Source organism: Crocodylus siamensis, chromosome 8 (genome assembly GCF_052110815.1).
Source record: "Crocodylus siamensis isolate JL-2025a chromosome 8, ASM5211081v1, whole genome shotgun sequence".
NCBI classification, from domain to species: domain Eukaryota; kingdom Metazoa; phylum Chordata; order Crocodylia; family Crocodylidae; genus Crocodylus; species Crocodylus siamensis.
The window spans coordinates 62,644,356-62,660,753 of record NC_143402.1 but is presented as its reverse complement, the minus strand read 5'-3'; the positions used below and the strand labels follow the sequence as shown (position 1 = coordinate 62,660,753).

Genomic DNA, 16,398 nt, shown 5'->3' with positions numbered 1-16,398 from the left:
CCACAAGAGGCCACTGCTATTCTAAGCTCATACTGGTAGTTGGCTGTGATGCTGGTTGGTGGTGTTATTACCTGATAACAAACAGCATATGCTTCACCTTTGTCTGAACTCAGATTTTTCTTTAGGGATAGTGTCTTTGAAAATAGCCATAAATCTGGATTATACTTTCCAAGAGCTTATTGTCACTGTGTGTAAGGTGCAAGTGTATTTGTAAAAAGAAAAGAAATATATCTGCCAGCCAGTTTTGGTTGTGTTGACCTAGGTCAAAAATTCTGGGAAGATGCTGTCTGGGCCTGCAACCTTGCTAGGTTTAGCAAGTGCTTAAGGCTTTTTACGCTTCCTTTCTAGTGAATGGCTTTGACAGATTTGGTGTTGCTGGGCAGCCCAACTGGGAACGACACTTTTTCTTCACTTTCCTTTTGCAACAATAAATTGTTTGGAACTTCAAGTTCGGGAGCATTTGGGTGGCTATGGCTTCAGCAGTAACGTATGATTCTCGGCTTTAGGGAAGTTTAGCACAGCCAAGATCACAGGGAAGCCTCCAGGTTTTCCTGCCCGATTGGCTAAAAACCTTGGCTCTGCATAGCTTCTGTCCAGCCTGGAGAAGTTTAGTGATCCCAGGATTGCAATTGTAACAGCAAGGTTACAGTTATCCTGGGTGCTGAGCAACATGAAGTATATGCTTTCATATAAGCTGCAGGGGATGTTCCTTTTTTGTTACCATTCACAGATGTTGATGACTCTAACATAGTTGGCTACATTTACAGGTATTTGGTAAACCACTTTTTCTGTGGTTTCTGTGCTGCTGTTCCAACTTTTTTTCCTGAAGTCCCAACATGACTTGATAGGAATGCAGTTAGAGACCTACACGCGTTGGCATGTGGGACATCACAAAGGATAGCTTATTTCATCACTGGGGGACTGTGAATTTCAGTAACAGAATACAAAGCACAAGTCTAGTGAGTAGTCCAATCTTCAGCTTATGGCATAAAAGGCTCCTGGCTACTTAGGATCAAATAGCATGGTTTGAGGCCCACCCAAAACATCATTGCTATGGTATTCCCCAAATGGGTGGCTGCTTCTGAAATTTCCAAATTACTGAAAGTGGATGTGATTTTGTAGAAATGCTATGAGTCTGGTGACATGCAGTTACATAAATATTTGTGACTGTAAACTCACTGAGTCTCATGACAGGCATGGTATTGAAAATGTTGAGTCCATAGGGCAGATGTTTCGAAGTTCCTGTTGGAACTTGTTTTGAGTGATTTTGGCTCACCCTTAATTTTTGTCCTGGAATGTGGTATTTCTACACTTTCTTGCTGTCCACAGAATGAGTCTCTTGTAGCAGGAGGACATTGATCTTTTGTTTGTGTAACTGGTTGGTCAGGTACTTGAATTCTGCAACTAAAACACCTTCTGTGTTGAGATGACAGATGTGCAGACATAAGCCTCTGTTTCTCTTTCAGTATCAGTCATTTCACTTCAGGTGGAAGACAGTAACCATCACACAATCCTCCCTTTTTAGCTGTTTTCACCTGTCCAGTATCCTTAGTACAGCACCTGAACACCAAACAAAGGCCTCCCCGTCCAAAAAGTAGCTCAAGTAATGAACTTTACACACACTACATATTCCTGAATATCACTTTTCAGTGTATTAAAAATCAAAATACATCTTTTTTACAAGCTGAGAAAGACACTTTTTCCCCAAAACCATTTTCACTACCAACATTTGAAGCTGTTCTGCCCCTTCCACAAGTTTCTAGGACAGTGAGAGGTATAATATTTTTCTTCTTGCTCAAATTTTGTGAATGCATGCTTAGCTATGAGTCCATTTAAAGATATATTCTGGAGTACAATAGGGGCTATGTCTATACTAGGAGCACTTTACCAGCATAAAATTAACAATAATACTATGGAGGTAAAGCACTTCTAATGTGGAAGCAGCTAAGCTGAAATGTGCACTAATACAGTAAAACCACCCCTCTTCACTGGCAGAACTACAACACAAGTTATACCAGTCAAAATGCAATTTTGCTGGTAAAACTGAACCTATCCTTAAAGGTCCTGCTATCACAGCTATGAAAATCACACCCACTCAAATCCTTTATAAGCACAGTTCAGACAGCAAAAGGCCATAGAATTCACCTAACTCGAGTGTTCATTGCTGTGCCTGAACAGCTATGTTTAGTGAAGGGAAAAATTCTGATAACTGTTTAAATGCAGTTGAGTTACAACTCTCCTTATTTGTTAATGTGATATGGGCCCTTTTTACAACTACGCCAAAGAAATTGGGGTTATTTTTCCTCTCCCAAAGTAAATGAATACTAGAAGACAATGATGCTTTATAGAGCTAATCTCGGATTGCCACCACGCATGGACACACAGGAAAATTCAGGCTTTTTCAGCTTCTTTTTTCCCATATTTTGCTCCTTAGTCCTTCAGGAAGGTAGGAGGAAGGGGGAGGAACAGGACCCCCCCAAAACCACAAGCTCCTCTAGTTTTCTTTTCTTCATCCTAACCACACAAAGCAATAGCAATACCTATATATCACTACTTCACTACCCTTCTCCTCTTGCAAAAGGGAATCGAATCTTGCAACTCTTCTACCTTTTTGATGTCCTCCACTCTTGAAAAGAACCTTGTGTCTTCTCAGATCTACTTAATCCATTTACTAGGGCATCATTTTTGCTCACCCAGATTAAGCATACAACTGTCCTCCTCCCTCTTGCGTTTTCCTATTTAATTTCTATTTAATAGCTATTATCTGAATAATTCTTAACAGTTAGCATGTATCTTTACATCACTACCTGCCAGAACATGTCTAGACAACATGTTCAGGTCTGCCTCAAACATGCTGTGAATGGGAAACAAAAGGGCAATTGATATAAATTCACTCAAAGAGAAATGAAGATTATCTTAGGTCTAGCCCATGAACAGAGTGTTTCTAAAATTACCGTGTTTGTAAAAGGGAAACCTGCTGACAAGTATGCACTGTCTAGAAGATGATGTAATTGTAAGTGCCAGTGAAGACTTGTAACAGTTGGACTTCAATAAAAAAGCAGTATTACAAAAGGGGGAAGTTTAGCCACAGACAAATATTCTGTAGCATGGAAAAAAGGTGGGGGCAAGAACTGTTCTATCATTCCAAAGAGTTGGGTAATGTTACAATAGTCCGTAAATATGCTTAATGACAGTTCAGCAATGCTTCATAGAGTCTGGTTTATTCTACCCATGTTTTAAGAATTTCAGTTTCTGTAAACTTACTCAAAATACTGTATTCATTCATTTAGGTTACATAAAAATGGTATCCAACTTATTCAAGGTAGAGAAAAAAAGAGAGAGAAAGATAGAGAAGCAGTAAGAACAAGAAATCAAGTCTAATGGAGGCTGCTGTCTCCACACTGAGCTAAGGAATAGCAAGACGTTTGTGGAGGTCATTCCAATCCCCATGACTCCTAATCAGAGCCCATGCCCAGAGGATGTGCTACGGCCAGTAAGTAACAAATGGTCTGAGCTTCTGAGTCACCTGACTTAAAATACAGGTATAAGTGCTCCTCTCTACACTGAGATCAAAAGATACTGATCCAGATGCTCAATGACCTGAAACCTAAGGGCATTTGTACACATGCTGTGGGGGTGGGGGTGGGGGTGGGTGCTTTACAGTGGCTCTCAGAGCCACTCTAATTAATTAAAGCACCTGCAGCATCTTGTGTATCAGTGACCCCATTCTTCAAAATGGCAGCAGGGGCACTTTAACTAAAGCTTGAACAAGTCTGAACCTCCTTGAATGTCTACAGGCAGCCTTCGAAACTTACTAAAATGTTTCACTTGCATCTTACACATACCGTAAAATCCTGGAACATTTAATAAACAATCATTTCATATGCTTTCCAGTAAAAAGAAGTGTGCATGGAAAAATGGAAATTCATAGAGTCAATTTCTTTTGCTTCAGTGTATTACTATTAATAAACAGCAGGCTATTTTAAGAATAGGACATAGCTATGTGTAACCATCTGTGCCGCTCGCTAGCAAGTTTTTGTCCTAACTGGTTTTTCGGACACTGCCGTCTCCTTCATGGTGGACAGCTTGTCGTCCGGTCAGATGTCCCAGATGGTCCCTAGGGGTTCTCACATGCCACCTTTTGTTGGTATACGTTTATTATTGGGAGGATGATTTTAAGTCCTGCCTCCCCTGGTGCCCTCCTTCAATCTTCCTGTCCGGCTTCCCATTTCAGGGTTCTGCCTCTGCCTTAAGCCAACCACTGATGTTAATTCTGAGCCATGACTAAGACAGAGTCTGCTCATCATGGTAAAGGTTTTCTGTTTGTCTTTTTAGGTTTGAAAAGTTCAGACGGTGTACTATCCAGGTTTGGGCCGTACATTAACTGGCCTGTAATTTTACCTGCCCTGGGTTACCGTCCAGGGCGAGAAAGATATGCTCCTTTCTCTCCCTGGTTCTGGTCCACTGCAGTCCCAGGTTCCTTCTCACTCTCTCTCTCTCTTCAGGTTTGTCGCTGTCCCATTCCTGGCTGGGTGTATCCAGGATCCAGTGCTCTGTCCCAGGTAGTACCTAGGTTCTGTTGGGCTTCTATCATCCTGGCATGCCCCCTCTTGGGGCTCCCACCATATGCCCTTGGCGGGGCTGCACACAGCTCCAGGCCACTCTGGGCCTTCCAGACAACTCACTTCTGGTCCTCCCAGATCTTGGTCCAGTGGGGTTTTTTTATTCCCCCTCCAGGGATCCGGCCAGCAAATCTGTGTTGGCACACTGCCATAAAGCAGGTCCATGCTGGTGCCAGTGCCAGCCCTGGTTCTCACCCTGCGCACTGCAGCTTTTTTTCTTTGATCTTCAGCACAGTGTGTTTTTCCCCCTACCACCCCGCTCCTACTATGTTTCTGGTCTCCAGCAGCGTTCCGCTGGCTCCATGCCTCTCTGGGCTCTCCTCCCTCTGGTAAGGTTCTATTCATGGTAGTGCCCCCTCCACACTATGGCAGCAACAAATTATATACATTTTGCAATGTTTAGCCATGCTGAAACAAGACTACCTGCTTCAGAAGACTTCGAGCAAATCCATGCCAAGGGTAATGTAATTAACAAACTACATAATAGCTGCCTCAGTTCCCAAGATATGGTAGTGTTGTGTGTAGTCTAAACAGCAGACAAAAGAGTTTCAAGTGGCAACCTGTATTTATAGGACTACTGTAGTACAAATATAAATAAGAAGATACAGCACACAAAAGCCTTTCAAATCTATGGCAGGACAAGCAAGCTTTGTTGGCATGTGAATGCAGTCATTACAAATTCAAGTTACAGGCTGCCACTCTCCTAAAACTTATACTGCTGGCTGTCAACATATCAGGTAACCCAGCTCTCTCATTTTCTATTTTAATTTTTCATCCTATACTCCCTTATACCACCTATACTCCCTGACTAATCTCCTGTTTGCATTTCAATTAACAGAGATATCAACAGGAGCCAGTAAAAGCAATTTAAATCTGATGCCCTGAGGTATAACTACTAAACAAAATGTTTCACTGAGAAAGTTTCTGCTGTACTTGACAGTAAATTCTCTACTGTTCTTCTATACCCAGATTCTCCCAGATGAGGGGTCCAACAATCTCTTCTTCTACATAAAGTCAACAGGAGAGCTACTGTGGAATATTAGCTGAAATCCTGCAAGACAGGGATAAAATATGCAGTTTTACATCACATGAAAATACCGCCCTACATGGCTTTTGCCATACATTGGCTGAAGCTGATTATGGAAAAGACCGAAGTGATACCAAAAGAAAGAGGCAAGTACTTTGTGTCAGGGAACAGGGCCCCAAGATCACAGTGAGCCGGGGTGGCCATCGGAACGAACAGGAGGGATTTGTAGTGTGGAGTTTAGAGATGCAGACACGTAGTGGGTACAAACAAGGTGGGTTTATTTCATTTACGCTTTTGTGGAGCATAGGTACGAGGATCTTCGGTTACAGTACGAACGATTACTGACAACAGAGGGGTCTGTTGGCCCATGAGGTTCACAACGAGCCCTTGCTTTCTACCACTGGAACTAGTCCAGTGATAGGTGCGGCTGCCCATTGTTAGTCCCAGGGCTGGTCAACAGCTCATAAGCGGGAAACAAACAAACGATAACAAAACTGTAACTCGAGGTAACGCGTGACGCCAGTCCAATGATGATGGACGATGAAGAATGGTCGAGGAGATAAGCCGAAGTCAAAGCCGGACGATGATGTAAGCCAAGACGTCAGGTCAGTGGAGTAGGCCAAGCCGTAGTTGATAAAGGAAACTGAAGTCAGTTCAAAGCCGGGTAGGTATTAGCCCAGTCATAATCAAAAATCGCAGAGACGTAATCAAAGTTGGAACCGGAGACAAAGCCAAACAAGTCCATAACCAGGAGATCAATTAAAGTAATTACACAGGTAAGTCACTGTGCAACTTTGGAAAGGGAGCTGGGGAACTAGGTCCCAATCTCTCTCCTACTAGCAGTCCCTGCCTAGGCAGCCTCTGCCTTCAGATCGAGCAGCTCTCTCTCTCTCCCTCTTCGACACACACCAATAACACTCCTAACGCTCACACAACCCACACCGCCCACACCCAAAGGTGGGGGTCAGGAACCTTTTAAAGCTACCCCCAGTCAATCAGGGTGCTTGACCGCTAGAATCTTCTGAATGGTGACATCATTGTTTTGTGTGACTGAGCATGTGTGAGTTAGGCCTCTGTGTTGTTACTAGGCATGCGCAGGGCTTGAAAATAGGTCATGGATGATTGACATCCCTACAGGTCACCCAGGGGGCACACACTGGGCACACTGTGGAATTTTCCATTAGCTGATGTTATCTGTGCATGTCTGGGGACTTAACTCATGTGTTGCCAGCGCTCCTTAAGATTTTGCTCGGACACTTTGGTGAACTTTTCTTCATCATAATGAAAGGAGTTAAAGATGTCCTCTATAATACTGGGCTACCTCCTAGACTCTGCTTAGCACTTGGACAGCCAAATAGCTATAGCAACAAAATAGTGACTACCATCTGTGGCCACCCAAAAAATTGTGATTACTGAATGTAGACCCTGTCACAGTGATTAACATATTTGTAACATCTAGATGGAGCTATTACTGGAACTCACAATATAATAGGTTCTCAACTGAAGAACTGAAACCTCCTTCCCTCTAATATATGGCTGGTGAAAGCAGGGTGAAGAATAATCAACAGAAGGGAAGCAGCGAAACTTTTTCTGTTATAAAATGCAGCCAAAGGAGAGAAAAAGATGAAGAATACTGTTCTGTGTCAAGAAAGAGAAACACATACCTAAAGATAGTTCCAGCTTGTTCAAAACACAGAAGTTCACCTATTCCAAAATATAGGTAATCTAAACCATCCCATCCCACCACAGTGCTCTCTACACTGCATCCCCACTATACAGAGAAATCAGTTTAAGGTGACATACTGATCCTAGATATAAGAAAATATTTCTCTGCTTCTACAACAATGACTTCCTGTAAAAAGTGAGTTTAATTGGAAGCATGATACTGTCAACCATAAGGAATAGGTTCATGTCAGCAGGAGACAGAATCACAGGCTACCTCATCTGACGCTATGAATGGACTTGCAGACAGCAAGAAATGGAAAAGAATAGAGTAATTCAAATACAAAGGACAGAGATGGGGGAGGCAAGGAGAGGATACTACTGAGAGAGGCAAAAATGAGTTGAAGTGAGCCCAAGGGATAAATTAAGCAGTGAAGGACTGCCCCATCTGTCCAATGTAGAGAGCAGAGTGGCACTGTAAGCACTAGAGGTGCACTGATACATTGGTCCCATATCGGATCAGCATTGATATAGGGAAAATTGATAGTATCAGAAATTGGCTTTTTTTGCCTAATGTGGCTGATAAACACCCCATGCATGCAAAGCATTTCCTGGCGGGGGCGCTGGGCTGAGCTGTGCTTGGGGTGGGTAGTGGCAATGCTGGGAGGGGGGTTGGGAGAGCTACAGCAAATTTTGGGGTGGCTGCAGACACCCCCCCCCATAGCTCCCTCCCAGTGCCATCGCTGCCCTGAGTATAGCCCTGGCCCAGCCCCCCCCGGAAGAGCCCAGCACTGCCCCGGCCCCGGCACCCCATGCACAGATCCAGGGACACATGCCCCCATACCCTTCCAGGGTGCATGCAGCAGCAGGAGCCACCTCCCCCTCCCTGTGAACCCCAGATGAGCCGCTCGCAGCTCTGTCCCACACCTTGACCCAGCTGAGCAGAACTTCCATCTGCTCCACCCTTTCCTCACCACAGGGGCCTCAATCTGCCCCTCCCACACCCCTTTCCTTCCCCCACACCAGACTTTCCACCACAACACTGGCCTCCAAGATGCCCGGCTGCATACTGGAATCAGATCAGTATCAGTTGATATGGTTCCTTAAAAATCGGCCGTCAGTATGGGCCCAAAAATTCTCTATTGGTGTACTCCTACTAAGCATGTGATGGCATATATGATGCTAGTAGAGGACCAGGTGAAGTAACCCAGATATTATAATCCATGTTGTTTGGTCCAATGATGTGGTCTGTATTGATCAGGGGGTACAGTTCGCATCTGGGGCTGCTGCAAAGCCTGCCATCTTAGTGAAATTAGTTGTTAGGTAGTCTGTTGCTGGGGAGATGTTATTTGAGGTTGGAGGGGATGCCTGTAAATCAGGAAAGACTTATCCCCAAAAGCTGTCTTGAGATGGTCATCATCTTCCAGGGGAGTTGGAGTTCATTAACAATGTGTCCTAAGTGTTCAAGCGGGGGTGGGGAGGGGTTGGTAACAATGAGAGAGATTCTGTTGTTATTGTGGCAGATCCAGGCAGGATATGAGGCTGCTGATTTGAGTGGTTACAGTTTTTAGATTGTATTTTAACTGTAGGAATCCTTGCTTAAGATCCCCAAAATACACATCCCCAGTTGTAATGGAGTGCCTTGCACTGTAAATGGTGGAACTAGTGGTGTGTTTAAGATGAAAGTTGGTAGCCTGCAGGTAGCTGTAGCAGTTGGTTAGTTTCTAATACAATGTAGTGATGATGTGACCATTGCAAAGTTTCACAGTGGTGTCCAAGAAATGAATGTTCTGAGTAAAGCATTCTCATGTTAGTTTGATAGTGGTTGTTAAAGTACTGATGAAATTTCTCCAGAGATTCCTTCCCATCACTGGACCAGACAACACAGATTATAACATTCAGGCTTCATTAAGCTGCTTTTCTACCATTGTCATTGTAACAGGAAGCTGCCTCCCAACTGGAACCCCACCATCACTGTCAAAATCTCCCGGGTGCAGCCAGATAGCTGCTCGGCCCAACTTGAGGTCATGCTAGGGCTCCACCACTGTCAGCCAGCATGCCCAGGAGTAAACCCAGAAGTGCCAGCAAGTCCTGGCTTCTGGCGAGCTCCAGCTGCGGGCTCTGATGTGGCCAAGGAGCCAAATGTGATTGGCTCCCTAGTGGCCCAGCAGGATCAAATAGCAGAGGAACAAAGTCTGTTATCCCCAGAGAGGGGAGTGAGTGCACTGTTTCCAGAACGAGAGCAGTGCCTGTCTGTGTGCAGGCATACAGAGCAACCAGGAGCCATACGTACATGGGTCTAAGCCCAGGGTAAACTCCAGGATTGAAGTGAGCAAATGAAGGGTAGCCTGTGGAAAAGAGCCAAACATGCAATCTATCAGTCTCAGACTCGGGACACAGGGGTAAGTCTCTGCATGTGGGGAGTGGATATGAAGGTCTCTCTGGGAAACCCAACTATTGAGCTGGCAGGCTGGTGATGGTGGTGCCAGGCAGATGGATACTACCTGGGAAGTTATGGATGTGATATAGTTGAGGGCAGCATATACAAAAATTCAGAAGTCTCATTAGGGGTACTGAGTTGATAAAGAAAGGATCCCTGAATTGAGGAAGCCTAGAGGCTAAGTGATTGATACAGAACTCTTGTAATAAGCAGTAGGGCTGCACAAAGCTTCAGTTGCTGATTTGATTCAGCAGAGATTTGGCTCAATTCAGTGGCCAAATCTCCGAATCTGAATCAAGAGACCCTTTAATCTCTCCAAATTGAATTGGAACTCTCTGAATTGATTTGGAGAGATTCAGAAATATTCGATGATTCAGACATAGACACAATTTAAATGTTTTTTCTACATATATCAAGGTACTGGGCAGCTCATAAACATTGAGATGCTGGGTTGGATAGAGTGTCCCACAGGAGCACCGGGGGGGGGGTGTCCTGAGTGCACTCAGGGAGCAGACCCAGAAGTGGAGAAGAAGACCTCCCCACCCCCCAGCTCTCAACAACTGGTGCCTCGTGGGTCTGGGGGGGCACCTGGGGTCCCCCCATGGGTGATTATGGAACCAGAGGGGCACGGTGGGGAGGGGTCCCCGGCACACTTGGCAGTGGACCCTGAAGTGGAAGTACTTCTGGTCCACTTCCGACCTCATCGCTGAGCACATGGGGGCCCTCCCCCTGCAATCCTGTGGGACATGCTCCATCTGTCCCACCATTGCAGCGTTCATGAGCTGCACCTCGTACCTCGAGGCGCTCCAAATCATCATCGAATCTTCGGATTCAGTGACATTGAATCAGGACAGTGATCTGAATCAAATCGAATCACTGTCCCCCGATTCAGGTGGAATCTAAAACCAAATCGAATAAGGACTGTTTCGCACACCCCTAATATGCAGCTCTGTAGAAAGCTCTATTACTGGATTTGATAGAGGGGCTAAATAGAAAACAAAGGGACATAAGTAAGGAGTGATTGTGTCCCAAAGAACTTGTGATGTGCAAAGACCTTGAGGTAAGGCTGAATGACCGGTTGAGTCACCCATCAAGTAACTGGTATATAGCTGAAAGACCATATAGGTAAGGGCAGGGTCTATGGGAGGCAGAGCCCTGTGAAGAAGACCTATCCCCTTTGCCGAGAGAACACCGTTTTCTTTTGCTTCACCATTCAACTTTCCTTCATTTTGTTACCATCAAGGCATGGCAGGAAGCAGGCAGCAGCTTCTGGAAAGAGGTACAGATACATCACACCTTGTTGACAGTCATATGTCATCACCTGTTTAGAGTGCCCTTCTGATGTCTACACTGGCCAAGCGAGGCAAGCCCTATGAAAGAATGAATGGACACTGATCTGACATCAGTTTCAGACGGACACAAAAGTCTGTAGCAGAAGTTTAACCTGCCTAGACATTCCATTGATGACCTCAGTGTAGCTATTTTTTTTAAACAAAAAAACTTTAAAAACTGACTTGAAGTCAAAATTGCTAAACAAGAAATCATCTGCAGACTGGACTGTGTTAAGTGTGGGCTTAATAGAGACTCTGGATTCTTATCTCCTATTATCTAGACTAGCCTGTATAACCCCTATGTCACTTAATGGGTTGACTGTTCTAGTGTATGCCTTGGGAGTGCTTTACCCTACCTTTGCTTCTCTCAGTAGTGTCCCTTCCTTTTCTTTTTCTTCCCCCTTCCCTGTCCTTGGTATTTAAATGAATGTATTCCTTTCTATTTAGTACCCTACTCTCTACAACAGTGGTTCTCAACCTTTTTAGACTCAAGACACCTCTAATTAGACTTAAGGCACTCCTTGGAAACTGCCAGCTCTTAGTTTTCACTTGTTTTTTGACTACAGGAAAATAATAGAGCTATTCTCCTATTGCAAAAAAACTCAGACTGCAACGGGGCAGAATGTTTCTGATACTAAGAATTCCTCTTTGAAATCTCAGGGTTTATTTTGTGAATTATATTTATATGCAGTGCTAAAATTACATGAGATCCTGAAAGAATCTCAAGGCACCCCAGATGCTGCAGCACCCTGGCTGACAATCACTGCTCTACAAGCCCATTCATAGATTTCATAGACATTAGGGCTAGAAGGGACCTTGGAAGATCACCAAGTCCAGGATCCCAGCAAGATAAACATCCAATTGTCTCTTGAAGGTGTTCAAGGTAGGTGCTTGAACCACATCTGGTGGCAGTCTATTCCAAACCTTGGGGGCTCGGACAGTAAAGAAGTTCTTCCTTATGTCCAGCCTGAAATGGTCATGGAGGAGTTTGTGACCATTTGACCTTGTCATCCCTTGGGGCGCTCTGGTGAACAGATGTTCCCCCAGGTCCTGGTGAGCACCCCTGATAAACTTATAGGTGGCCACCAGATCAACCCTGAGCCTGTGCTTTTCCAGGCTGAAGAGTCCCATGGCTCTCAACCTCTCATCATAAGGTCTGTTTTCCTGACCCTTGATCATGAGCGTGGCTCTTCTCTGCACTCTCTCAAACTTCTCCACATCCTTTTTGAATTGTGGAGCCCAAAACTGAACATAGTACTCCAGCTGCGGCCTCACCACGGCCAAGTACAATGGGAGAATGACATTCTGGGATTTGCTTGAGAAGCATCTATGGATGCAAGCCAGTATTTTGCTCACTTTACTAGCTGTAGTATCACATTGAAGGCTCACGTTCATCTTGTGGTCAATCATGACCCCCAAGTCCCTTTCGCCCGTAGTGCTAGCCAGCATAGCACTGCCAAGCCTATAAGAATGCTGCAGCTTTTTCTTCCCAAGGTGGAGAACTTTGCATTTTTTGGTGTTAAACACCATCAGATTCTCATCCGCCCATTTCCTGAGCCTGTCAAGGTCAGCCTGGATCACCCTCTTGTCCTCAGGTGTGGACATTTTACCCCAAGTTTGGTGTCATTGGCGCACTTAACCAGTCGGCTTCTGAAAGCAACGTCCACATCATTAACGAAGATGTTGAACAGTGTAGGCCCAAGGACAGAGCCTTGAGGGACCCCACTGGTCACAGGGCACCACGGTAATTCATTTCCATCAACCATCACCCTCTGGGTCCTACCACGGAGCCAGTTCCCAAGCCACCAAATCGTGGTGAGGCTAGGGCCGCAGTTAGCCAGTTTTACTAAGAGGTGATCATGGGATACCAGATCGAAGGCTTTTTTAAAGTCAACATATATGACACCATTCTCTTCTCCCTTGTCCAGGTGATAGGTCACCTGGCTGTAAAAGGAAATCAGATTGGTAAAGCAGGACCTACCCACAACAAACCCATGCTGGCTATCCCTCAGGATGTTGCCATCGGCCAGTCTGTTAAGAATGGCTTCTTTGATCATCTTTTCTAAGACCTGCCCCAGAACAGAAGTCAGGCTGATGGGCCTGTAGATTGCCGGATCCACTTTCCCCACTTTCTTGAAGATAGGCACCATATTGGCCTTCTTCCAATCTTCGGGCACTTCACCTGAGCGCCAGGAGTTCTCAAAGATCCGTGACAGGGGGTGAGCTATGATGCTAGCCAGCTCCTTGAGTACCCTGGGGTGTAAACTGTCAAGGCTGGCTGACTTGAGGTGGTATCTGATGAAGAAGACTGTAGCCTAAGAAAGGCCAAGTCTTTCTAAACAAGTTAGTTTATAAGGTGTCCCCCAATCCTGGCTTCTGCCTGACTTCAGTCTAAGAAGGCTAACTATCTTTCACCACTCATTCGAATCAGGAAAAGTTGAAAGAGAGTGAGAAAACTATTATTTTTTAGGTAATGTGAAGAGATCAAATCCTATAGCAATGAAGGCTATAAAAAAACAACTAGATAGGATGCTGGTCCTTGAAATGGTACCTGCCATATTTACCTGAACCCAAGACTACTTTGAATTTAAGGTGACTATGCACTATGCAGTCTCTCCTGGGAACCACTCTCACTCCTCACCACACAGTCTCCCCTGTGCTCCCCTGCAGCACATACCCCATCTCCTGCTACACAAGGCACCCTGGCCTGGGCAGACAGTGACTCTGGCTCAGTTTTGCCCTAGGCCTGGAGGTGGGTCCATAGCAACTGCCTGCCCCAGCCAGTACTCAAATCCAAGATGAGGCTTGCCCTCCCCCCCATGTTGATTGCAGAAAATAATCGTGTCTTGGATTTAAGTGAATACAGTAAATTAATACCTACTCTACGTACCACTGAATCTACTCTGATATTTACTGGAGTTGTCCAGTTAGTTTATTTCATTCTTCTTTCCACAGCTCTTTACAAGTCCTCATTTGCACTCTCAAAATGCTGGTTCAAATTAATGAGGTGAAGGCTTACATGGCCAATATCATCAATACTGGTGTATTTCTACCACAGAAAATGAAAGCAAAAACTTTCCCTGGTAGCAGAGAGGTAAGTGTAGGTTAGCCAGGAATTATTCATATTAGACACAAAATGCTGACTAAACAATAGGTAAAGACACGTGTAAGGTTGTGCAAAAAAACTTTGTTCTTTTTCTTCATGATACGTATTGTTATTATGCAACTAGCCCAGACAAGCAGAACTGCATACAGTAAAATCTTGCACAAAGAAATCTTATATTTATCTGCTACAAAATATACCATCTGTTTGTAAGAACTATATATACTGAAATCTGCCCACACTAAAGAAAAAAGAATAATTCACTTTTAAGATCAGCCATTTGTGGATTTCTGTTGCATAAAGATGCTTTGCCAAATGATATGTGGTAATGCTGCGGTATGGATCCATGCCTAAAAGAATTAAGCTCAGACAACTCTGCTCAGTTCATTTGTTGCTTGAACAATATTGTATACAGAACTCCCTGAGGTAAATGAACTAATGCATTACTCTACCACCCAATCCACTTAGCTCCTTTAAGGTTACATCAACCATCAAGGACGCATATAACCAACCAAACTGGATTTCACCCACATTCACATAATGAAAAAATACTGTGTAAGCATGGCCTTAGGCATTACAACTTTTGATCTAAATCCAAGCTACTTCATAAGCCAAAATTCTTTTTTAGAATTGAAAAGTACTTAGCAATTCTTGCTGAGGAAATGCAAATGATAACAAAATAAGCAAGTGAAAAGTAACATCAAGTACAAAACAAGTTGCAGCTGTGACAAGGGTGCACACTAACAGCCCTGGTTCAATGGAGAAGCCCATTTTACTACTTTCCCCAGGCTGAGAGAGAGAGAGAGAAAGAGAGCACTTGTGTGTACATATGGTTTGCTTGCTGGACAGTAGCCTCTCAAAGCAACCAGATGAAGTATGGAAGAAACAGGGGTGAGAAGTCATGAGTATTCCCTGTCCATTCACTCTTCAGTTCTGTTGTACTTCCCCCAAAGACTTCCACCAGTGCCAATGATGATTGGTGTGACTGCCCTTAAAGAGTAATTCATGTTGAATAATGACATTAAAGTCTCAAAGTAGAAAAGGGAAATGCAGAAAACATGATATGCAAAACAAAAGTTTAAATTTGTTTTGTGATGTTCATAGATTTCATAGACATTATAGCTGGAAGGGACCTTGGAAGATCATCGAGTCCAGCCCCGCGCCCAAAGGACATGAAGTCAGATGGGGTCATGGGATCCCAGCAAGATACGCATCAAATTTACTCTTGAAGGTGTTCAATGTAGGTGCTTGAACCACCTCCGATGGCAGGCTGTTCCAGACCTTGGGGTCTTGGACAGTAAAGAAATTCTTCCTTATGCCCAGCCTGAAACGGTCATTTTGAAATAACAACAATCATACTAACAAAGAAGATCAATATACAGACAGATGTCCAATTCAAGAGGGGAGCATGACTATTGTCAGAAGTGTTTCTCTAGAACAAATTCATAGGTTCTATTTTATCTTTTCAGTTTTTGGCATCTTAATGTAAACTTATATCCAATTCTATATATCAGGCTGGAAAAAATCCAGTTACTACTTTCTCTGTTTCAGTATTCAAGTATGTTCACAGTATGAGCTGTATAAACTACTGCTCAACAACTACTAACACTGCAATTCCATAAATTATACAGTAAGGAATATCATATTTCATTAGAAAGCTGACATGCAGGTATGGAGAATAGCAGGTGTACATCCTACTGCTACAAAACAGGTTGTTTAGCAGACAATACTCTATTCTAAATTAAGTGTCTTGGGTGGGAAAGTTCAAAGGTGCTTAACTCCCAAAGAAAGATAATTTTAAGAATGTCTATATTGTCCACAGACCTACAATAGTAAATACCTTTTTGACAGATAAAAATCAGCTGACCTTTGCTTTACAGAAATCCCTTAAACTCTCCTTTGAAAGCTTTGACATTTTCTCTTGGGAGGTTAATTTCATCAAGGAGTCTATATTTACGGAATATTTGTAAAGGAATGAAACTGATTTTTAAAGAAATAAGAAGTTCTTCTGGTCCAACACAGAACAAACCAAACTGACATTTCATACCACCAAAATATTCATAATGTTTACCATCTTCAGAAAGTCAATGGAACATATATAACAACTCCCTTCAAAGGGTACTGTTGGTTTTAACCAACACTTAATAGTCTCTCTCTCCAACCACCACACAGTATGTAAAATTTAAATTTTTCCTGAATAAACACATTTGTAC

The 16,398-nt window shown here is 43.8% G+C and overlaps 1 protein-coding gene across 5 annotated transcripts in view; it reads right to left on the bottom strand.

Annotated features, from left to right (window-relative positions):
• The window catches only part of QTGAL (queuosine-tRNA galactosyltransferase), a 316,692-nt gene that overhangs the window by 248,644 nt on the left and 51,650 nt on the right, over positions 1 to 16,398 (bottom strand). The window lies entirely within an intron of this gene.